We start from the raw sequence: 25,271 nt of genomic DNA on the forward strand, positions 1-25,271 counted from the left end.
TCTGAAGAATACTGTACGGCACTGAGTTGTTAGAAGAAAATGTACATTAACATGAGAATTTAGTTAAACTTACAAATTGTTTTTTTTGTTTTCAATTATAGAATGTAAAAAAATATGTCCTGACATTTCAGGCCAATAAATGTTCAAAGTGGTGTCCATCATTTGCTGCACACATTTGCAATATACTGCGTAATGAATGTCTTACGCGACGCAGTACATCTGGTGTAATGTTGCCACAGGCTCCCTCAATACGATATTTCATATCCTCTGGTGTTGTAGGCACATCAGGGCAAAGGTGTAAGATCAGGAGAACGGTTGGCCAATTTATGCGTCCGCCACGTCTTATGAAACGCCCGTCGAACATTCAGTCAAGGATCAGCCTAGTTTTCATTGCAGAATGTGCAGGAGCACCATCATGTTGATACATACGTCTACGCGTTCCAAAAAAATGGTTCAAATGGCTGTGAGCACTATGGGATTATACTTCTGAGGTCATCAGTCCCCTAGAACTTAGAACTACTTAAACCTAACTAACCTAAGGACATCACACACATCCATGCCCGAGGCAGGATTCGAACCTGCGACCTTAGCAGTCGCGCGGTTCCAGACTGAAGCGCCTAGAACCGCTCGGTCACAACGCCTGGCACGTGGGACATTTTCTACCAATATTGGCACATCATTTTGTAGAAACTCGAAGTATGTTGCAGCTCTTTGGGTGCTTTCAATGAAGTGAGGACCATTGAGATGGTCGCCAATTACTCCGCACCATACATTTACATTCCACGATCGCTATCGCTCTACCTGTCGAAGCCAGCGAGGATTGTCCACGGACCAGTAATGCATGTTTCGTAAATTCACTGCGCCGTTGTTTGTGAATCCTGATTCATCGGTAAACAGGTAGAACTGGAACGCATGCTCTGTTAATGCCCATTGACAGAAATTCACTCGATTATTAAAGTCATCTCCATGTAATTGCTGATGCAGCGACACATGATACGGGTGAAATTTGTGACGATGAATATGCGCATTACACTACTTTGATTCATTGCACTGCCTCTAGCGACGTCATTTGAACTCGTGTGTGGGTTCACAGCAACAGCAGCTAACACACCATCTTCAGCTGCTTCTCCTGTGATGGGTTTGTCACGGACCCGTTTGCGTGTTACGACCATACCTATTGCATACAATTGTTTGTAGATGTTTTCAGATGTGCGGCGCGTTGGATGATCTCTGTCCGGGTACCTTTCTGCATACAACCTGCAGGCTGCAGCTGCATTTTGGCTACACTCGCCGCAGATGAGTATCATCTCTGCCTTTTCAGAGTTAGAATAAACCATTTTCACAGTTCTTACAACACTGTACGCACTGTTGTACTTGCGACCTTCTCACGTTCCTACTGTGAGTACTTCTGTTGTTACTTGTGTACAGTACACTATCACAGACGTCCGGTAACACAGTGTACTACAGTTACTCTGAGTACAAGGACTAATTCAGCAAGCACTACATGCAGACACGGAGACAGCCAAACGCGTAAACATCGTAGTCTTCGTTTACATACCCCTACAGATCTTGTTTGTTACAACACACGACTGAACGTCTGAGGTTTTAAGTGTCAACTTTACGTTACAAATTACTCTGGATGTACTTAACACTTTACAATGCAACAAAGGTATTGATTAAGTATTTGTTTCTATTTTCAGTTGTGCTAAAAATATCAGGTTTCCATTAAAAAAAACATAAGTATGTGTTGAAAATCAAACTTCCGCGCATTTCTCAATGGTTTGTATTAACCGATTGTAATAGCCCTTCTCCTCAGTTTCGGTCTGCGGAATTGATTATTCAGTGTTTGTTGTGGTGTTGAGGTGTTTTCAGTAGTAAATTTAGGTGACTCACCCTGTATAGTCAATGTCCGTCCCAATGTTTGTTAGATTATCGTGTAAAAAACTGAAGTAAATCTATCAAGAGCTTTACGAGATTTTTGCTAACCCTTCCTCTTTATATAGCCTATCAGTATAGAAATGAGCAGCTTGTGTCTGATACCATAAGGAAAGGATTCCAAAAAAGATAATACGAAATGTGTATCACCAAATACGTCATTTATGTGTCGGAAGGACAGCCCAAGAAAAACACAGTACGATGAATATTGTACAGTTTTCTTCAATCTTTATTAGTACAACGCAGTTTCGCCAGTCTCGGAGGTTCGAGTCCTCCCTCGGGTATGGGTGTTTGTGTTGTCCTTAGTGTAAGTTAGTATAAGTTAGATTTAGTAGTCTGTAAGCTTAGTGACCGATGACCTCAGCAGTTTGGCCCGGTAAGACTTCACGACAAATTAATTAATTCGCCAGTCTTCTGTCTGCAGTCAATATGCTCGTCTAAAAATTTTCGCACTTCGCTTTCCGCCGTCGTTATGAGGCTTGCTGCTCCTGTGACTTCATCACGACTGCTCATGTTTATTCAGGCCCCACTCAATTTCCATACTCATTTTGGCTTAACAACGCTCTTCGGAAGGTTACTTTTTGAAATACTTTATATTTCACTCTTTCTGTCTGCAACGTGGTACAGAGAGGTCTCAGGCCAATTTTTTTCTGCGAGCCGAAGTAAAAAGTTAATGAGTTACGTTGCTGCAACGCTGTCGCGGTGCTCATCTGTTGTGGAGTGTATGGGCTTCGTTCTCACACACGCACGCACACACACACACACACACGCACACACACACACACACACACACACACACACACACACACAGCATGGACAAGGACACATAACGAAACGTCACAGAACGATAGACCCTATTAGCCAATGTACAGCCGTTCAAGTAAACAAGAGTGAAATGGAAATGAAGTCCCATGCTTCTTTACAGAGCGCAGGGGAACGATGCGGGAGACCCGCACCGCCTTACTAGGCAAGGTCCTAATGGAGGTGGTTTGCCGTTGCCTTCCTCCGACCGTAATGGGGATGAATGATGATGATGAAGACGACACAACAACACCCAGTCATCTCGAGGCAGGAAAAATTCCTGACCCCGCCCCCGCGAGACCACGAGGGGCGGACAAGAGTAGCATTGTTCAAATGCGTGCACCTTCTACTACAGACTTATTGCAAATAGTTTGAGTAAAGATGTGCCATCGGTCTGTACGCGGAAGCAAAAGTGATTTCTCTTTTTGGTGCAATTCTGGCTTTCACCGCCAATTTTTTTCCCGTAAGCTGTGGTACAAGGCATATTTTTCTTCTTGACATTTCTTCTCTTTTTGCGGTGGACATACTCAAAGCCTATAGCTATAGCCGGTAAAATTTGCTCCGTTAAATGCTTAAAAAACACGAATGTAATCTACACATTTTACTCTCTGCTGAACTGTTAATCGTAACGGCGCAACGGTCGGGATGACGTGCAGTCATCCAAACATTACCGAAGTTTCTTCGATGTATGTCCTGAAGTTCATTCTGCGGAAGAACTACTAGCGCTCTTTACATTGTTTAGCATTGCAGCCCATCTGTACAGTTCAAATAGTTTATCATTCCCGTAGACTGTTCTCGTGCTTTTCTCCTTTAACGACCCACCTATTCAACCTGCCGCAAAAATGATTCGGCACTGACAGTGCGTTAGTGTCAGAGAAACGAATTTGGTGGTCTCCTGTGCCACGCACTTGAGCTATCACCACGAGACGTGACTCCAGGAAGACGAATATGCATTGAACCACGGACAAAGCCGCTCAGAACAATTCATTTCTTCTGCAGCAATTGGCTGTGGTGGCGTTTGTTCGCCCCTGCTAATTTCCAGCGTACTTGACAACTGCTTGACACCTCCCCTGGTCGCGAACTTTTTCAGTTAACAAACCAAAGACATGAGTGGAGCAGCCTTCAATTGTTATATTGTGCTACACAGAATACAGATATCAGTAACACTATTGCAACGATGATTAAAAAATTATCACTTAGATTGTTTTTGTAGAAAGGTAGACGTTCGGAGACTATCATATCATCTCTCTTTGCCATTTTGTTTGTTGTTGTTATAGACAGACTCATCTGTGCTTGTTAAACAACGTGATTGTATAAGTTTTCCTTTATTAATCAACGACAGATACGCCTCATTACGACATTAATGATTCTTTATAGCCTTAAGGTCTTAGCACTAGCAGATAGCACAATCCGGTTGGATATTTCCAGCCAAGAAGAAAGCGACAACAATGAGAGAAGAGGTAAAACTTAATCCATTTCCACAGAAGTCCGATACCCTTCATGAAAAACATGAATCTAGAGACTACACCAAAGAGGACCAGGAGACGCTACAATTATGCCTTCGAGCTAGAGTCATATTTAATAGTCTGAGGAGAGATCCGCGTATTACACGTATGGTCAAATATACGGTACTTTTTGCGTACAGAGAAACTCTAAAACGTAATGGGAAGAGTAGAACAGCGATTCCTTAACACTTTGAGCGATTGTTGCAGTACACTTTGTAAGGTGTCAGGCAAATCCAACACCTTCCATGAAAACCCTGACATGATAGCAAATCCGGCAGTATATCACATAGCTCCGAATAAATCCTGACATTAAATTAACCAAAGTAATACGATCAACGAGTGAGCAAATGGAATACCACAGACTAACACAAGAACACCTAAGCGTGGAAAGGGGGATGCGCTTGAAGGTAACTTTTTACGTTTTTCTTGAATACCTCAAAAACCGCGGCCTCTGGCGGAAACATGACACAATACAAAATTAAGTTACATTAAATATCCTACAGAAAGGATCCTGCTCAATTTTTCTCTGAGACCAATACTTTGCACGTTGCAGGAGATTAAAAAAAACACATATCTCTTTAAAAAGTGCTTTCATGGTAAAAAAATAATATTTATCATTAAATGAGATGAGCTAAGAACAAATATTAAATATGCATGTCACACGCAAGTGCAGTAGAGTTTGTTAAGGTATAAACTGTGCTCTAGGTGTGTGATCTGTGGAGGTGGAGGGGGGCGAGAAGTTGGGAGGATGAGTTAGAAAGCAGGTCGCTGGAATTGGTCAAACACTTCCCTCCTTACTGCGTCTGTAAACTAAATAGTTGGAGTATGATTATCCGCAATGTCTGCACTACTACACACCAAGAAGCAACTACATACAGTATCGCTGTTATACCGACTCCTGCACAGTGCGTCTTATAAATCGGTGGTGATGTAGTTGGCAGTAACACAGATGAGATTTTATTTTCCACAAAATGCGTTAATACTACACAGATTCAGAAATTAGTAACGTAATATGTATGGACAGAATCTACTTACAGTAGTTCTAGTGTTCTTCTGAGAAAGGCCATTTCCCCCACCACTAGTGCTGGTTGCTCTTCAGATAACAGACTACAATTCCCCCCCCCCCCCCCCCATTTTCCTGTACAGTTCTTTTACGCGAGTAGACAAAATAATTTCACTGTACTGGTGTTTGTGAGGTGGAAATATTTTCTGTATATCAAATGAGTACTTACTTGCAGTCATTAAGAGAGTTTTCATGTAAACATACATTGGTAGGACATATAAATTATGGATGAGAAGATTTCTATTTATGAACTTTATATTTGGTAAACAGGGAGAAACTATGAAACGAGATTTAGAGAACGTGTTAATGCATGTGACTCCAATCGCTCAGCTTTCCGTGCTCATATAACACAATGAAAGTTTTCAGTTAATGGCGCCACTAACAACATCACCACTCTTCAAAAGCAGTAAAAGAACATCCCGCAAAAACAACATCCTACATGAAACATGGATATACATTCACCTGACGAAACAACCTGACGACGTACTTAACGAAAAGAGTTATGAAGTAAGACGTATATTCAGAACTTTGACAGTGTTCTAACTGAAAAGGTTCGTATTAGAGTTTCCTGCATGAAAACTGACTAAAGTTATGTTGGTTCGCCCTCTAACAATCCTGTTCCCTCAGTTCAATAATCACAAAGATAGTAAAATATTGATAACTGAGGTTTTGACATTTCTGTCAACGTCATCTGATAAATAAATGTATAATGTTTTAAGTAGGAAAAGAATATTAAAGATAGGCTGTTCTCAAGTTCATTTAGCAGTAATTAGCCGGCCGGAGTGGCAGAGCGGTTCTAGGTGCTACAGTCTGGAACCGCGCGACCGCTACTGTACCAGGTTCGAAGCCTGCTTCGGGCATGGATGTGTGTGATGTCCTTAGGTTAGTTAGGTTTAAGTAGTTCTAAGTTCTATGGGACTGATGACCTCAGAAGTTAAGTCCCATAGTACTCAGAGCCATTCTGCGCAGTAATTAACAGTCAATAAATATACCCATCTTGATTTTTCGTAGGTATTGTTGGCGCAGCTCGTCCTCCCGAATTGCACTCAGTATCTCTTTATTAGTTACGTAATCTACCCACCTAATTTTCAGCATTCTTTTGTGACATCACATTTCAAAAATTTCTATTTCCTTCTTGTCTATGCTGTTTATGGTCCCTGTTTGACTTCCATACTTGGCGACCCCACATACAAATACTTTCAGAAAAGACTTCGTAACACTTAAATCTGTATTCCTCGTTACCAAACCTGTCTTGTGCAGAAGCGCTTTTCTTGTCATTGCCAGTCTACATTTTATGTCCTCTCTGCTACGGTCATCATGTTATTTAGCTGCCGAAATAATGAAACTAATCTACAACTTTATGTGTCTCGTTTTCTAATCTAATTCCCTCAGCATCCCTAATTTAATTAGACTACATTCCATTATCCCTGTTTTGTCTTTGTTGATGTTCGTCTTATATTGTCCTTTCAAGGTAATGTCCATTTCGTCCAACTGGTCTTCCAACTCTTTTGCTGACACAATTACAAAGTCATCGGCAAACGTCTAAGTTTTTATTTCCACTCCCTCAACTTTAATTCGTACACCAAATTTTTCTCTGGTTTCCGTTACTGATTGCTCAGTGTACAGAATGAATAACATCGGGGATAGGATACAACCCTATCTTACGCCCTTCTCAGCTACTGTTATAACTGCCGCCTGATTTCTGAACAACTTGTAAATAGCCTTTCTCTCCCTACATTTTACCCCTGGTACCTTCAGAATTTGAAAGAGAGTACTCCACTCTACATTATCAAAGGCTTTCTCTACGTCCACAAGTGCTAGAAATATAGGTCTGCCTTTCCCTAACCTATCTTCTAAGATAAGTCGTATCGTCAGTACTACCTCTCGTTTTCCTACATTTTTCCGGAATCCAAAGTGTTCCTCCCCGCGGCTGGCTTCTATCATTTTTTTCCATTCGTCTGTAAATGAAATGCCGTGTGGCTAGGACCGCCCGTCGAGTAGACCGTTCGCCTGGTGCAAGTCTTTCGAGTAGACGTTCCTTCGGTGACTGGCGTGTCGATGGGGATGAAATGATGATAAGGACAACACAACGCCCACTCCCCGAGCGGAGAAAATCTCCCACCCACCCAGGAATCGAACCTGGGCCGTTAGGTATGACATTCCTTCACGATGACCACTCAGCTACCAGTGGCGGATATTCGTCTGTAAACAATTTATTTTAGTATTTTGGAACCTGTGTTTTTAACTGATAATTCGGTAATATTCACACCTGTTAGCACCTGCTTCCTTTGCAACTGGGATTATTATATTCATCTTGAAGTCCGAGTGTTTTTCACCTGTCTATACATCTTGTACAACAGATGGAAGAGTTTTGTCATGGCTGGTTCTTCAAAGGCTATTAATAGTTCTCACGAAATATCGTTTACACTCAGGGCCTTTTTTTGACACAGGTCTTTCGCTGCTCTATCAGATTCCTCGCACATTGTCATATCTCCCATCTCATCTTCATCTATGTCCTCTTCCAGTACTATATTATAGCCTTCTATGATTATAGACTAGTAAGAGAGAATTTTTTCGAAAGAAGACGAATCGAGTATTGTAAAAAAAGCTATGCAGTTGTATTAGAGACATCAATGTGCAATATAAATAAAAAATAACCATCTTATTATAAGAAGAATGACAGATAAGCTGACAAACTAATAGAATTCCACGAAAAAAGAAGACATTATTTTGTTTCTCACACAGAGCGAGGATTTAAACAATTAGTTTCGAGAATGTTGTGCCCCAGTTTCTTTTCTTGGTGTTGCTGAATTATCAAAAACACGCCACCATGGGTTGATGATGTAATCGTCAGTGTGTTCTTCCATTAGAAACTGCATGGGGACTATGCTAATAATAATTAATAAATGCGTGTGGCTCACTGCCCGAGTTCGTTTCAGCTAGGCACACCTCACTGACTTGCGCGTCCCTAACCTACCCCAGTTATCTAACTGGAGGAAGGGGACCTACGGTTTACCATGGAACCCAAACCAGTGTCGTTTCTGGCAAATTTGTCATCATTAAGAGGTGAAGTATAGCTAAAAAGCAGGCTGAAGAAATCAGTTATCAATCACTTGATCTTCCAGCTTTATCGCTAGACCACTAGGTTCTATGAAGTATCTCAACACAACAGACGTGTAATGAATTACAGTAGCTTCTGAGTCTGGCTAATTAGTATAGAAAGTTCGCAATGACATTTTCAGGTATAACAGAGCCACTCACATGCTTATGAAAAAAGCATTAAGTTTCAGTGGACACTGGAGTGTGAACTGTGTTTGAAAAACTGAAAGAATTATTAGCAGCTAGTCCTGCATTGATTTTTCCAGGTTACGAAAACAAATTTCTTTTATAAGGTGATGCTAGTAACCATACAGTGGGTTGTGTTCTTAGTCAAGGAAATCCTGTTGTTTACATGTTGTGCTAATTGAGCAAGGCTGAAGAGTATCACTCTGGTACTGAGAAAGACACGTTAAGCTTGTGATATGGCAGGACATACTCTAGCTGCTATTTTTATGGGAAAAATTTTAATGTGTTGTCAGATCACGTGGTATTGAAATGGTTGTTAGGTTTGAAGGATCCGTCGAATAGACTTAAAAGGTAGGCATTAAGAGTAGCCGTACCACCCTACCTTGACAATGTTAAATGTGTATATAAAGGCTCCGTTTTCTCAGGAACTGTTGGGTATATAAATATGAGGTTTTACAACATGTTCTCTCATGTTTTGTGAATGTATTGGTCTATAATCACTTTAAAATGACGATTAGGAAAAGAGGTTTCTGAGAAAAAGGGACCTTTATACTGAAAAATATCATTTCGAAATAATTGCTTTTTTTAAAAAAAATTATACTCTATCAGCTGATACATAACAAAATACGTTCAGTTCTTCTGGTTGGTAGTACTCATTTCATTCTTCATATTCCTCACCCAGTGCTGCCCTCCCTTCCTTGGATATGGCTTCTTTTGATATGTTTGTTGCAATCTCTGTCTTTGTGGTCGCAGCTGGTCCAAGTCCAGCACACTTTTAGGGATGTTTTAACCTTTATGAATTCCAAGATGCTCCAAAACCTGTAGTCTCGCGTAATAGTCATCTTTAAAAGTAATAGCACCGTCAAAAACACCGAATTCAAAGACTGTCCTTCCAACAAGAAAATTTTTTGGTATCCTTGACCATACAACATTGTTAAAAGATTCGTATGCATTTTGTGTTTTGCGTTTCAGACATATCTTCAAAAACTCTCTATGGCCAAGATCCTGAAACAAAAGTTTCGTGGAGCACAACAGCATCTGATATACTAATTTTGTGTCAGAAGTGACTAACTTATCTTCCTCTTTTGTCTTCAGGTATTTACCCCACTTAGAGGAACACATTTTAAGGATTGGTTCAGCATATGTAGACATCTGTGGAAATAAATTAGCCAAACAACTCTCTTAACAACATCTAAATTGTGCCTGTTACATGTAATAGCCATACCAAAACATTTCTAATGTCATGAATTTGTTTATAACTCAGTTGACACCTTATACTTTGACCATCTGATAACTTAGTACTTTCCAATTGCTGTTTTAGTATATGTAGTCTCGGGCCCATCCTCTTCTGCACATGATTAATACACTCTAATTTTGTAACTGATAAGTCACCAAAGGGTTCACTCTCAACCAATGATGCAAAACAAAATTATCAGAAATGTCAGTGCATGATTATTTTGAAATATATATTCAAAATAGCAAATATTCGAATATTTCAATAAAACGAACACCAAATTAAGCATGAATATCTATATTTTGATAATCTACATAAAACTAAAAATGTAAAAATTTGTCACTTTATGCGGTATGACTCCCCTTAAAGCCGGCCGCGGTGGACGAGCGGTTCTAGGCGCTCCAGTCCGGAACCGCGCGACTGCTACAGTCGCAGGTCCGAATCCTGCCTCGGACATGGATGTGTGTGATGTCTTTACGTTAGTTAGGTTTAAGTAGTTCTAAGTTCTAGGGGACTGATGACCTCAGATGTTAAGTCCCATAGTGCTCAGAGCCATTTGAACCATTTTTTGAACCATTTTTGAACTCCCCTTAAAACCAAATTAATTTGACGACTAAGTGCTTCACAAATCTTGCAAACCTTCTTTAAGCAACCACAATTCACCCTTCATTTGAAGTGCTGGGACCGCAGTGTAAACGCTATCTCAACAAGACTCAGGGTTCACACTGCAGTCCCTGCTGTGGTATGGGTGGACATATTGGAGAAAGCAAGTGATCATGTATTGGCTGGTTACTGGGTTTACAGAGCCACAGACCAGATGATAGCTGAGCATTGTCGGTGAAGAACACGGCAACAAGATGTAAATCAATATGTAGAAAAACTGTATACCATGCGCACAATGTGCAGACTTGGCAGACAGGGCGGGCAGCAATCCACGGTTGTTTGCTGAGATGCTGTGGTGCATGGTAAGCTGTCGAAGGTGACTGATGGTAGAAGGACACAAGGTGAAATAGACAAAATTTCTAGGTGGTGTGATGAATGGTAGCTAGCTCTGTATGTAAAAAAACGTGAGTTAATGCAGATGAGTAGGAACAACAAACATGTAATGTTTGGGTACAGCATTAGTAGTGTGAAACGTCCCCTTAGAAAAATTTATACATGACTGTGCTTAAACTGACACACAATATTGTTTTAGCGCAACGCAATCTGACTTTCAAAAATCCCTACAAAAGAATGGCCCTGACTAACATTAACCTATACGTTTCACAAATCACTTACCTCACCAAAAATCTTCGTTACTCGAACTACTGCAATACAGCGAGCGCCACTACTGCCAGCTAAATAAAAGATTCAAACTACGGAAGGCACTAACTACTAGTAGGCATAGTTAGCAAATGAAAGATTTTAATAGAGAACAAACAATGTATTTACCTTAATAGTGTTGAAAAACCATAATATACATGTTCATGAAATCCAGTCTTACAAATTTCCAAACTCCGCCATCTCTCTCCCCACATCCACCACTGCTGGCGGCTCACTTCCAACTGCGCAACGCTACGCGCTGTTCACATCCAGCTGCCGCTGCCCAACACTACAATGGCAGACAACAATGCAAACTAGCCACAGACTGCACCCAGCACCGCCAGTGATTTTCATACAGAGAGCGCTACGTGGCGGCGGCGTTACCAATATAAGAACCTAAACAGCCTACTTACATAGCTCCCATGCTCCCCACAAAAAAATTTTACAAATTGTTTTGGGAAGTGGCCATTACAGATTTGAAAAAATTTATCATAGTTACAATAACAAAGATATCAAATGCACACACTTATTGATACAATGTTGGTCAAAAGCTAAAATTTTCTCACAGTCCATAAAGACAGTCTTGATCATTCATCACAGTGAAATTTCAGTGTTTTTTTTTTTCAAAGTCTGAGCAGTAAAAGACAATGCACACGGAAGTAGTGGATTTCCATGCAGTCTTGAAGAAGTAGTGTTGTCCTTCCAACTGAAAGACAGTGCTAACTCTTGACATGCTGACAGGTAATGGGCCACAACAGAGCAAACCCACAGCAGAGTCATTCGACGTTTTGAAGAATATTAGTAGGTAGGTCATCACAGAGCAGACCCACTGTAGTCCTGGTAGAGAGTATGGTATTGGTGGGCCACCAGAGGTGCAGACCCACTGCAGTCCTAGTAGAAATTGTGGACAGGCCCACTGTAGTCCTGGTAGAGATTGTGGTATTGGTGGGCCACCAGAGGTGCAGACCCGCTGTAGTCCTTGTAGAAATAATGGTATTGGTGGGCCACCAGAGGTGCAGACCCACTGTAGTCCGTGTAGAGATGGCCAGCAGCCATCTGTTGTGACTGTGCGGGTGCACAATCACCATTGAAGAGTCTTGCAGTTAATATAGCAAGTCCATAACCACCACTTGTGCACTCACAAAGTTTTTGGAATTGTCCTTAGAACCAGCAATGCTGTTATCCAGTCCCTTGCTGAATTATTAACACACGTGCAAACACTAACAGTCCCAACTTCTCACATATTGTGCATTACTATGACCAACAGAAATGAGTGCAGTGAAATGAATGCTTACAAGTTACTTAATGTGATAAACTGGTGTCAATTACAATTTTATATCATGAGAATACAATTACAGAAATACAGAAAACATCATTAAAGAACATAACAATACAGATAACATTTGTAGTAATACAGGCTTTACAAAAGAATAGAAATAACATATACATCAGTGTTACAAGAATTATGACATGAGTACATACATAAAAGATCAGAATAACTTTCGAAACATCAACTTCACACATGAGCATTAAAACAAAACAGAATAAATAATGTCTAAACATCTTTACAAAGAAAATAACATATTATCAGAAAAATTTTACAACATAACTCTTATCAGCTAAACACATAAAGACAGGAAAAAGACAAATAAACAAGGTTACATAAACACATAGTGGGATAACACAAGGAAAGGACAGGTTTTGTTTTCAGTATAACATTTGGTACTGCAGTCCAACCCAAAACTTCATTCCATAGATTTTTCGTCTTATTTCAACATTTGTTTCCACCAAAAAATCCTATCCAAGCATGCTTTCTGTATTTATATGGTCACATATTTCTTACCTCATTATTTATTTTCCATTATCTTACCTCATCGTTTATTTCCAAGAAAATCCTACCTATACCTGCTTTCTGTACTTTTTTCGTATAACTTCTCAATGCATTTCTTCCAATTCATCGCAACTCATTCTCTTATAGTCTACCCCCTCTTAAGCTAACTTAAATCTACTGAGCTCAGATGCTAAACTAAGGGACGAGGCAATGCAGCACCACAAAACAATTAACACAAACAGCAATGACAAAAAAATGCAAATTGGCAGCAGCAGTAAATCTAAATTAACAGAGAAAATGTAACATTACAACTAATATGAGCCAATGTGCAGCAACAAGAAAAATAAATCAGTAGTAAAACTAGCTTAACAGAGTAATACAAAGTGAAATTTAGTAGCACTATGCCTGGCAAACAGCAGTAACTTATACCTAAACATGACATAGCTCAAGCAGAAAAAATATTACAGTAAAAACAACAATGCAGATAAGGGAAATGTATATTCACATCTTAATGTCTATGTAATTAAAGTGGTGCACCACAAAAACTAATTCTACAAAAAATTAACAAGTACTTGAAAAGAAAATTATATATGCAGTTATTGTTATCAGTCTCTTCTTATTGTTCTTTCCATTCCAAGAGCTCCTTTTTCGAAGAATGTGGATCACAAAATAATTATTTAATAGATCTGTTGACAGAAAGTGTTCACATTAGCAAATGCATCTAAGTTTATTTTATAAAACTAATGCTGCAACACAGCTGGAAACCAGATATTAAACAAAATGAGCAATCTCTCAACTACAAAGACAATAGATGTAAAATGTTACGCATCATTTCATTAGGCATTTTAGTAAATATCATAAATTAAGAGCTCCACAGTGTTATCATGTTTTCAAGTTTGAGGGTGTCATATTTACGATGCTTTCTCTAAAGGAATGTCAATGGCGAGGATAATGGCCTCTTTTTTTTTCTCCACCTAATGGCTTTCTTTTGTCAGACGACTACCTCTCAGCTGGGCGCCCAAAACGCATTACACCAAGGTCACTTACCTTTCTTACTGAAATATTTACGACAGCAGTTTCTGTTACAGTGGCAGTCTCATATAAAAATATTTCACAGGTCAAGAATTTGCGTTACAAATCTGTAGAAACAAAATCCTATAAATATAACAGTATCCAAAAAATTTTCGTCGGCATTGTAATACATTCACGCATTTACATACATTTCATAACTCTTAAAGTACGATTCTTGGTTTCCAACAACCTTTTTCACAAACCAGAGTCCCTAACCACTACTCCTTATTCCTTACCTTACTACACATATACATATTCGTCGACACTTCTTCAATATTTCATCTTAATAAATATGTAGCATAATCAAATTCCTCATATAACATCGGCTTATTGATCATAAACATACCTCAACAGCATAATACACATCGTCGTCGTAAAAATAACATCATAACACCTCAGTCAAATCTCAAAAACGTCGTAGCTTTCTGCAATAATTTCAAAACCTAAAGAAGATTCTCTGCTCATTTCAGTAGTGTCATCTACCTCAAACGTACTTTAAAAATCATGATCCCATACCAAATACATCATTCAAAGCTCTCATAGTATCACAATGGTTCTGAAAAAAATATGAACAGTTCACAAAGTACAGACAAAATACAATTTCGTAAGTGTGAAGTTATCCAACGGTGTAATTGCGTAAACATGTGTCACTGACGTAATAAAAAAGTTTGTCTCTCTCAGTTAAATGATCAGATAGCTGTGTAATTTATGTGTTAGAGTAATATGGTACCGATGTGTAAAGTTGTATAAGCAAATACCATACTAGCTAGGGCTCCTTGTGCTTGCCAAACACATGGTACACAAAGTAGGCGTGTACCCCCCTGAGGATTAATGTAATTATACCCTCAGGTGTTACAGATTACAGCAATGGAATGAAATGTATCACGGAAAACCTTTGTATCATTGTACTTCAAATATCTTTAAAAATAAATGTTTTAAATACAAAATTAATCACTCAAATACGTGTACTGTAGCACTAAACTGTGCGTCATGTTGTAAGATAATCTCTGTGGAAGTCTCATAGTTATCGTCCTGCGAAAGCTAAGTTCTACAGAAGTCAATGTACTTACCTCATGATAAACAATAGTGAAATGTTTTGTGTATAGACATCTTAGTTATTACGCTTATTGCCATGGTGAAGAAAGTACTGTGCTGTAACGTATTGTTGTGCTATGGAAAAGGCTGTCTCCTTGTAGCTATACCACAAAAGTTACTACTAAAACATGTTTTACTTTCCAGAATAATTCAGAAAAACTGTGCAGATATAAAACAGATACACCGCAAAAGCAACATTGTAAATTGTCACTCATTAGTAGTGTCGTGATATAATCATGCAGCTGTGAAAGAAACCAAATACTAAGCCATCTTTAATCTCACAGAAAATACTTTAAATCCCAAATGTATTTTCAAGTAAACCAAAATGTTGCATTAGAATCTCATTAGCAGTACTGGTAAATGTTCTAAGTCTTATAGTCGTTACGTAATCACTAACAAGCAAGAATGTACAAATAACAACATTGTGTCGTCTGTTCACTACAACAATGCATTCATAATTTCTGTTGAAATAAGTTCTCTTGGTTCTTGACTGGATATTTAACTTCAAACATTGTTGCATGGTAACAGTTTCTAAGTCTGACAATGCACTAGAAATGTGAAGTGAAACGTTTTATGGCAAAGACAAAGTTAAAAAGCAGATTATCTTTCAATAAATGGTTTCACATGTGAAATGTGGTGTAGCCCTTTGCTCTTCCTAGTACGCAGAGTTTCAACTTTAACGCAATTATCATGTGGTATACGTCGGTAAAGAATACTGGAATTTTTCTCAAGGTTAGCGTCTATGTTATTTTTCTCTGAGCCAGCGGGCGCAAGTGGCTGCCTGCGGTGCGAGTCATTGTCTGTTTCTTTGTTGGCGCGCGTCGTTATTGGGATTAGGAGACCTAACTTCCACAAATTCGCCTTGCCGAGGGGGCCCAGCCTGTTTAAATCCCGCCAGTTCTGATGAAATTCACGTCTGTCGTTATGACTATATCATCTGTCGTCATATTGGTAGTTCCTGTAGTTTCTTTCTTGTCAGTTCAGTGGTGGAGAATTTCTCCCTGAATTAACACTGCACGGTGGACCGTTGCGTCTGAAGTTATTCTGTCTCCCGTGATAATAATAGTTCTGGTTGCCATATTGTCTGTTTCTATTATTGTCTCTGTCATATTCATTACTACGGAAATGCGATCTTTCTCTGTAACTATTACTCTGCCAGTGGTTGTCATATGGGTGGTGTCTGTTTCGGTCACGATTTACATTGAAAGAATAGCCTTGTCGTATATTATTTCTGTCATCGCGGAATTGTGACGGATGTGATCTGTAATTGTTGTGCTCCTGTTTTCGCGTTCCGCGATTGTCAGTGTCAATTTCCAGTTCTTGTAACAGTCCCTGAAAAGCTTCAATGTCGTCTTTGCAACGTCCTGCCAAAATAATATTTCTTAAATGTTCAGGTAATTTGATTAAGCAAATGCGTATGAGTTCTGAGGGGCTGTATGGGATTCTTGTGCAACATGACTTCAAAATATTTCACAAGACTGGAAAATTCAGATTGTTCGAAATGTTTCATAATTATGATGTTATGTTTTACTCGGTCTTGTGTAGCTTGAGACCAATATGCTGAGAGGAAGGCATGATAAAATTCTCCTTCACTGTGACAATCGTGAATGACCGATCACATTCTTACAGCTGGTTCATTCTCCAAGTAGCCACACATAAATTCTAATGACCAGTTGGGAGGAAAACAATGAGAGAATTGATGGAGCCACGCTTGTGGATGAATGTCGGCAGAATTCTTAAACGTTTTGAATTTACGTGTAGTAATGAACAGCTTATAGTCAAAATCATCATGTCGGCAAGTCGCATATCGGTCATTGTTACGTCGTGTCGGCGGTTCCATCTCAAAATTCGGTGTACCTTGCCAATTTCTTTCATAATTTCCGAAGTGCCCTGAGTTATTATTTTGTGGCTGTTCCGTATTTCTATGTCCCTCTTCCCGTATTGGAGTGTGAGTGTCCTCTGAAATACGTAATTCTTGTATTACCTGTGTCAGCTGATCTTGTACTTCCCGGATTTCTGTTTGGTGTTGCATATTAATTTGATTCAGATTTTGTTTCAGTTTCCTAATTTGTTCGCACTCTTCTGTGTCATTAAAGACTACCGGTTTTGTGTCATTCAGATTATCATCTACCTTTGTAGATAAATTATTTAGCTGATCCGAAAGTTCAACTACTTTCTCTGATAATGAACTAATTTCTTCCATGTGTCTTTCTACTGTGTCCTTTAAGTTTTCCTGAGTTTTTTCAAGTTGCGTAACCGAATCGGTAGATGCAACTGAGACCATTTTAGCTTGCAAGGTCTCATGATTTTCATGAACAATAGTTTGCAGTTCTTTTATGGCTGCTTCGTGATTCTGTAATGCATTTTCATGACGCGAAAAAATAGGTTGGAAATGCTCACAAATTTGTGTTTTTACGTCATTACAGACTTTTTGACATTTCGATTCAATGTTATGTAACTCAGCAGTTAAATCTTCACGTGTTTGTTCGAGAGTTTGTTCCAATGAGTCTAACTTTTGAAGCTTTTGCTGTGTTTGTCTCTGATTTTGTTCCATTGTGTGTAACTGTTGCTGTGTTTGTCTCTGGTGTTGTACCATTGTGTCTAACTTTTGAAGATTTTGTTCCATTGTGTCTAACTTTTAAAGATTTTGTTCCATTGTGTCTAACTGTTGCTGTGTTTGTTTCTGATTTTGTTCCATTGTGTCTAACTTTTGAAGATTTTGTTTCATTGTGTCTAACTGTTGCTGTGTTTGTTTCTGATTTTGTTCCATTGTGTCTAACTTTTGAAGATTTTGTCCCATTTGTTGCATTAATTGTAAGTGTCTGAAACATGTTCCTCAGTGCTTTTCGGCAGTGAATTTGCACCGGCAACTTTCACATTTTGACAAGCGGAAAATGTGTCTTGACTCATTTGAGAAAACGGTGAGAACCCAAAACCTGAGTCTACAGTATTCTGTCATTCCCGATTCCTGAGGCGAGCTGTTGCCGACCGATCGATCCATAATGCTTCCCTGTTCACTAATTGTTTCACTGCCTACGCCATTGTTTGCCGCCCGCTCCATTTCCCTATGTACAATTACCAAATTACTACTTCGAATGTCTGTTAATTCACTACACAGTGGTGTTGATAAGCTACGCTCGTCGTCACTATTATTTCTCAGTTTACCTTGGAGCCTAGTGTTACGTTTTTCACACGCCATTATTGTCACAATATTTCACACGACAACACAGGAAAACACAATTTGAAGAGCAAAAATAGGGGAACACATTAACATAGCACTGAAAATAGTATCTAGTTAATTGCAAGCGTAGCTGCGAAATACTTGGTGCAAATCCACATGCATGCCACAACTATTTTACTGTGCAACAATGAAAAACTGCAACTACAAAGGAGATTCTCTCTACAATTACGCGCTAGCAATAAACAAAATCTACACTAATTACACAAACTACAAGAAAAAATCAGAAGATTCCAGTGAGGTATCCTCGGCTAAGGGTCGACATATGAAACGTCCCCTTAGAAAAATTATACATGACTGTGCTTAAACTGGCACACAATATTTTTAGCGCAACGCAATCTGACTTTAAAAAATCTCTACAAAAGAATGGCCCTGACTAACATTAACCTATAGGTTTCACAAACCACTTACCTCACCAAAAATCTTCGTTACTCGAACTACTGCAATACAGCGAGCGCCACTACTGCCAGCTAAATAAAAGATTCAAACTACGGAAGGCACTAACTACTAGTAGGCATAGTTAGCAAATGAAAGATTTTAATAGAGAACAAACAATGTATTTACCTTAATAGTGTTGAAAAACCATAATATACATGTTCATGAAATCCAGTCTTACAAATTTCAAAACTCCGCCATCTCTCTCCCCACATCCACCACTGCTGGCGGCTCACCTCCAACTGCGCAACGCTACGCGCTGTTCACATCCAGCTGCCGCTGCCCAACACTACAATGGCAGACAACAATGCAAACTAGCCACAGACTGCACCCAGCACCGCCAGTGATTTTCATACAGAGAGCGCTACGTGGCGGCGGCGTTACCAATATAAGAACCTAAACAGCCTACTTACAAGTGTCCTGCTTGACAGTCACGTCATTTAAATATCTGGGCATAACATTGCAAATCGATAAGAAATGGAACGAGCATATGAGGACTGTGCTGGAAAAGGTGAATAGTTGACTTTGGTTTGTTGGGAGAACTCTAGGAAAGTGTGGTTTATGTGTAAAGGAGACCGCATATAGGACGCTAGTGCGACGTGTTCATGAGTATTGCTCGATTGTCCAGGATTTGTACCAGATCGGATAAAAGGAAGATATCGAAGCAATTCAGAGACGAGCTGCCAGATCTGTTACTGGTGGTTTTGAACAACACGCAAGTGTTGCGGAGATGCTTTGGGAACTGAAATGGGAATCCCTGGAGAGAAGGCGATGTTCTTTTTGAGAAGCACTATTAAGAAAGTTTAGAGAACCGCCATTTGAAGCTGACTGCAGAACATTTCCGTTGCCTCCAACATACATTGCACTTCCGGATCACTAAGATAAGATGCAAGAATTTAGGGCTCATACAGAGCCACATAGACATTCATTTTCCCTTCGTTCTGTTTGTGATGGAACAGAAAGGAAATGACTGGCAGTGGTGTGGGGTAGCCTCCACCACTCACTGTAAGATGCATTGTGGAGTATTGATGTAGATGTAGGTGTAGAACTCATCCAAATGTGCTGTTACGGAATTTGGCAGAGGTGACTAATCCTTCTGAAACGACTGGAATGGACATTTTAGGACCTTTTAGCCAGACTCCAGTGGGTGACTATCATACGGTGCATAATTTCTCCCGCTATGTGGCAATGATTGCTATTCCAAACCAGCAGGCAGACACTGTAGCACACACAGTGGTGAATAATAGACTGCTGAAGTTCAGTGTTCGAGAGATGGTAGTCACAAATCAGCACACTAAATTCTAGTCAGAGCTGATGAAGCAGTTATGTCATTTGTTATATTTTTGTAAGCTGAGAAGTAGCCCCTTACATCCACAGGCCAATGGAAGGATAGAATGTGATTGGTAAGGTGGGGCATCGTAATGACTGGGACACTTTGTTACTAAGTTTGGTAGGAGCTTGTAAATCGAAAACCCATGATTACATGGGCGTGCCACCATATGAGGTTCTTTTGAAGTGGTCAAACTAAAGGTGTGGACGAATGGGGAACCTGTACGAAATTTTGCGAGAATGTTGAAGAAGGTGCAGGAGTGGGTGCAGAGAGCTAACACCAGTACCCTTGAGCAACAACAAAGAGTAGGACAATGTAATGTTAAATTACCAGAATGTAGTTCTGTAGGTAATGCTGGCAAGCCCATATACCTCATAGGGTAAAACAAACAAATTCGTCACCCAGTACCAAGGTCCATACTAGGTTATTGAAATGACATCTCTGGTGTCAAATTCCCGTTGCCTGCACATATGACTATCGTGTAAGTGAGGTGCCTTCGTCGTTTTAAAGGTGCACCAGACCGATTGTCACTGGTGATACCAGCACTCCCTAAAAAGGGGGGGGGGGGGTTGTAAGAAGAAGAGTAAGAAATCAGGTGCCACTTGTGATACCAGCAATCCATAAAAATAAGGAGATTATAAGAAGAATAGTAGGAAACCAGATGTACTCACACAAACTTCACGTGAAGTGCTATGCGCATTAAGATCACGAATCAGGAATAGCATATCAAGATATTTTATTTTGGTATTATGGTAGCAAAGTGTCTGGTGACATAACTAGAGTTTTGTGTATGTTTGAGAGTGTAGTTAAAAGCGCACGGCGTGGCTGGCGGATTCCAAAGTGGGGGACTGCAACTTCCTTCCCCCAGATAAGATCATTGGCAAGGATCATAGTCCTGGCATTGCTATATACCCACAACAGAAACAGCCTAAAAACATTGCAGGACCGATCACTGTAGGGAGGGGCCACCCCAGTCAGGAAGGATTCATTTAACCAGCCACCGTTGGACGCTAGAACTAACGTACAATGCGTGCTAAGTGAGAAGCGAAGTATGAAGGCTGGAAGAAGCATTCACGAAACTGTATCTTGAAGCTGTGAAGAGGGGGTTGTTAGAGAAAGTGTAGGGGTAGTACCGAGAGCTACGTCGATCCTACAAACGTCTGCAGATACAGCTATGCCAAGCGATGGATTTCTACCGCATACATTGCTATTGACACAAGAGAGGGTGGTTAGACATGGGAGGTAGGCTGTTGAAAACGGTATTTTGGACCTTGGATATTGCCAACATATGGGAACTCAATGCTAGATATGGGAGCCAGTAGCAGAACGAGTTATGTGAAAAGTGACCACCAGTACAGTGAATCAGGATGTTATACAGACCTGATTAGACTCACTGAACAACATGGTAGCTATAACAAGACTCTGTTGAATACCAGCTGAAATTATAGAGAATGCATGTGTAGCATTAGCAGGAGGGCGCATGTCGTGAGGTGCAAGAGGATTTGAGTCCTACATGGTTACTACCTAAGCAGTTTATGGGGGAACTATGAAAGACACAGAAAGAAGTACTTGCTTCTTTAGAATTCGTAGCTACTTCAGACGAAAAAACGCTACAGCTACTTCGTTGTGTAGCGATGGTAGAAATCGACACCAACTGTACTCGATTATATGTGCTGGTCTGACTGGTGGGACCAAATATCAGCGCCCAGTACGAATGCTATACAGTCCAGTTCTACCTCGTAGGGGAAATATGTGAAAATTAACAAAGGAGTTGCTGCTGATTTACAAAGAAGGGAAGAACTCTGCGTCACAGTCAGTGGACAACTCTGTCACGGTTAGAGAGATCGAGCCCCTATATGCCCAATCCAGGCATATACTGACATACACTGAGAAAATGATCCTATAAGGGTTCCATTTTCACCGACTGAGGTACGAAATCCCACCGTTGTTTAACTTCCGTCGGGAAGCACGAGCGTATAGCTAGTGAAAGCATAGTTAAAGGTACACATGAGTGAAGTGCGAAATAACTATCAAACACAAAAGATACATGTTAATGTAGAGTGGACACAGCGCCGACGAGTTCCTTGCAGCCAGGGGGGCACTCTTAACTACCAGTCGGCCTTCTAGGTCATGGATGTGTCCTGGACGATCGCCGACGGGCCTCGAGGAAGCGGTATTGCTGTCCCTTGTACGAGGCAGTATGTGTCCTAATCATTCATCTTTCTGTATTATAATTCTACATCTATATATTGTAGATCGGAAGATAGCAGCCTGGTCTGCATCTACATACATATTCTGCAGTCCACTATATGGTACATGGCGGGGGGTTCCTTGTGCCGCTGCTAGTTCCCGTTCCATCTGGAAATGGAGCGAGCGAGAAACGACAGTCTATATACTTCCGGATGAGTCCTCATTTCTCTTATTTCATCTTCGGGATTCTCACGCGTGTTGTAGCCCTACATAGGTGGCAGTGGAATCGTTCTGCAGTCTGTTGTGAATACCTATTCCCTAAACTCTTTAAATAATGTTTCGCTAAAACAAAGTCTTTTTTCCTCCAGATATTCGCATTTGAGTCCACGGAGCATTTCAGTAATAGCGTGTTGATCGAATCTACCGGTAACAAATCTAGCAACACGTCTCTGCACTTGTAAGTAGGCTGGTTAGGTTTTTATGCTGGTAACGCCTCGTAGTGCTCTGTATGAAAATCGTTGACTGCGCTGTGTGTAGTCTGTGGCTGACTGGACTCATTCATTGTTGGAATATTCGCTTGTGTAGTGTTGGACAGTTGGATATGAACAGCGCGAAGCGTTGGGCAGTTGGAGGTGAGCCGCCAGCAGTGGTGGATGTGTGGAGAGAGATGCCAGAGTTTCGAGCGGACGATCTGGACGTGTGTCCGTGAGAAAAAGGAAATTTGTTTAATTAGATGTCACAAAATTATGTATATATTATGACTTTTGAACGCTATTAAAGTAAATACGTTGTTTTTTCTCTATCAAAATCTTTCATTTGCTAAGTTTGCCTATCAGTAGTTAGTGCCTTCAGTAGTTAGAATCTTTTATTTAGCTGGCTGTATTGGCGCTCGCTGTATTGCAGTAGTTCGAGTGACGAAGATTTTTGTGAGGTAAGTGATTCATGAAAGGTATAAGTTATTGTTAGTCAGGGTCATTCTTTTGTAGGGATTATTGAAAGTCAGATTGCGTTACGCTAAAAACATTATGTGTCAGTTTAGTGATGACCAGAATAAGTAAAGAGAAAACTGTTTGAGTACGTTGAGTTTTGCTCAGCTGTTTGAAACTCAAATAACGTAGAAATTTACCAGCACAGTCATTTATCATTTTTCAAAGGGGATGTTTCACACTAACGATGCTTCCTAAATCCGTGCAGACTTGTGGGCACAAGCTATTCGGCCTCAAGGAAATTTATTATATTCGAACACAACAATTATACAGCAAACCGCCGTTAAGCATATTGGTCTGTAATTTTGCAGGTCCATTCTTTTGTCAAGTTTATACCCTTGTATAAATTTGCGATCAACAAAGATAATTATTAATAAATACCACCTCATCCGTATTATTACACATTTATTGTGTTATGATCGGTTTCTTTCGTAGAAGGTCTTTAGGTTGCCTACCGTTACACAAAACAGAAAACTAGACTAAAGCTATAGCATCTCAATGAATAAAGCACGCAACGCACACTGATAACGGCCGAGCACGGATTTAGGCGATCGGCAGAATTTTTAATGATCACTGTTTTTGAATTTGGTCTTCAACATTACATACGACGACCAACATCATTTTTGGCATTAATAGTTGTGTCAACTGTGGTGCTCAACATGATCAAGACAATTTCAATACAGGTAGCTTTTACTTATTTTGGATTACCTTTAAAGAGCGAAGGGTGTAGGTTTCCATATTGGTGTTATGAATCTTACGCAAAGCAAAAGGTTGCACGTTTCAACCTGACCATAAAGATACGATGTGGCAAGATGGGAGAGAGCACTCCCCCTGCTGCGATATTTACTGGCTGTGTCTGACGAACTGACCGCTTTTGGCTTTAAGTCGACCAACTTCGCCTAGCCTCAGACGCTTCGGAAACTTCTGATTAGCTGTGTTGCTCCGCCCACGACCTAACCCAGACTGCGTACATCAAAAGACGGCGGCTCGCAGCCACTGAAATGGAAATGCTCTCATTAAACTGGAGTGTCGGTGCACATATAACATACACTGCTGGCCATCCGAAATGCAGCACCAAGAAGAAGCGGAGATATCACAGACAAACTGGTTTGCGAGATAACACGTTGTACAAACATTACATCATTGAAAATACAGCCCAATGTGAAGTGAGGAAGATGATGAAATCAGCATTGTTGCCGCCATTGCTGGCTATAGCCGCTGCTAAACGCATCGGCATTGAATTACAGAGGCTCTAGATGTGTTATTGTGGTTTAGCACTCCATACTGCTTCAAAAATGGGTCAAATGGCTCTAAGCACTATGGGACTTAACATCTGTCATCAGTCCCCTAGAACTTAGAACTACTTAAACCTAACTAACCTAAGGCCATCACACACACCCATGCCCGAGGCAGGATTCGAACCTGCGACCGTAGCAGTAGCGCTGTTCCAGACTGAAGCGCCTAGAACCGCTCGGCCACAGCGGCCGGCCACACTTCTTCCACACGTTGTCAGTTGTTGCTCAGACATCTGCTACACGTTTTCACTAGGCGAAAGATAGGAGATCAAGGCAGCAGCAATGCCATCCGATGGGCGACAAAGAAGTCTAGAATACAGCAAGACCCGTGTGGTCGCGGATTATCTTATTGCAATGTGGCAGTCTTCAAGCTCTGAAGCTATGAGAGGACAACAGGCTCCACAACTTCTGAGATGTAACGCTGACTGATTAGTGTACCGGCAATGCATACTAGGGGGAAAGGGGGGGGGGTGCGGAAGTGGAACCCATTACCTTGCGTAACCATAATGGTAGGTACAGGACCAGTTGGGTGATGTGTAATGCAACAGTTTCGCACCATGGTGTCTCCGGACTCCAATCCGACCGCCGTGATGATGCAGGCAGAATCGGGATTCGTCAGTAAAACAGTGTAGTTCCATTCGGTTGTCTATGATCATGCTTCATAGTATCATTGCT

The sequence above is a fragment of the Schistocerca cancellata genome, chromosome 1, assembly GCF_023864275.1.
Source record: "Schistocerca cancellata isolate TAMUIC-IGC-003103 chromosome 1, iqSchCanc2.1, whole genome shotgun sequence".
In the NCBI taxonomy this organism is placed as follows: Eukaryota; Metazoa; Arthropoda; class Insecta; order Orthoptera; family Acrididae; genus Schistocerca; species Schistocerca cancellata.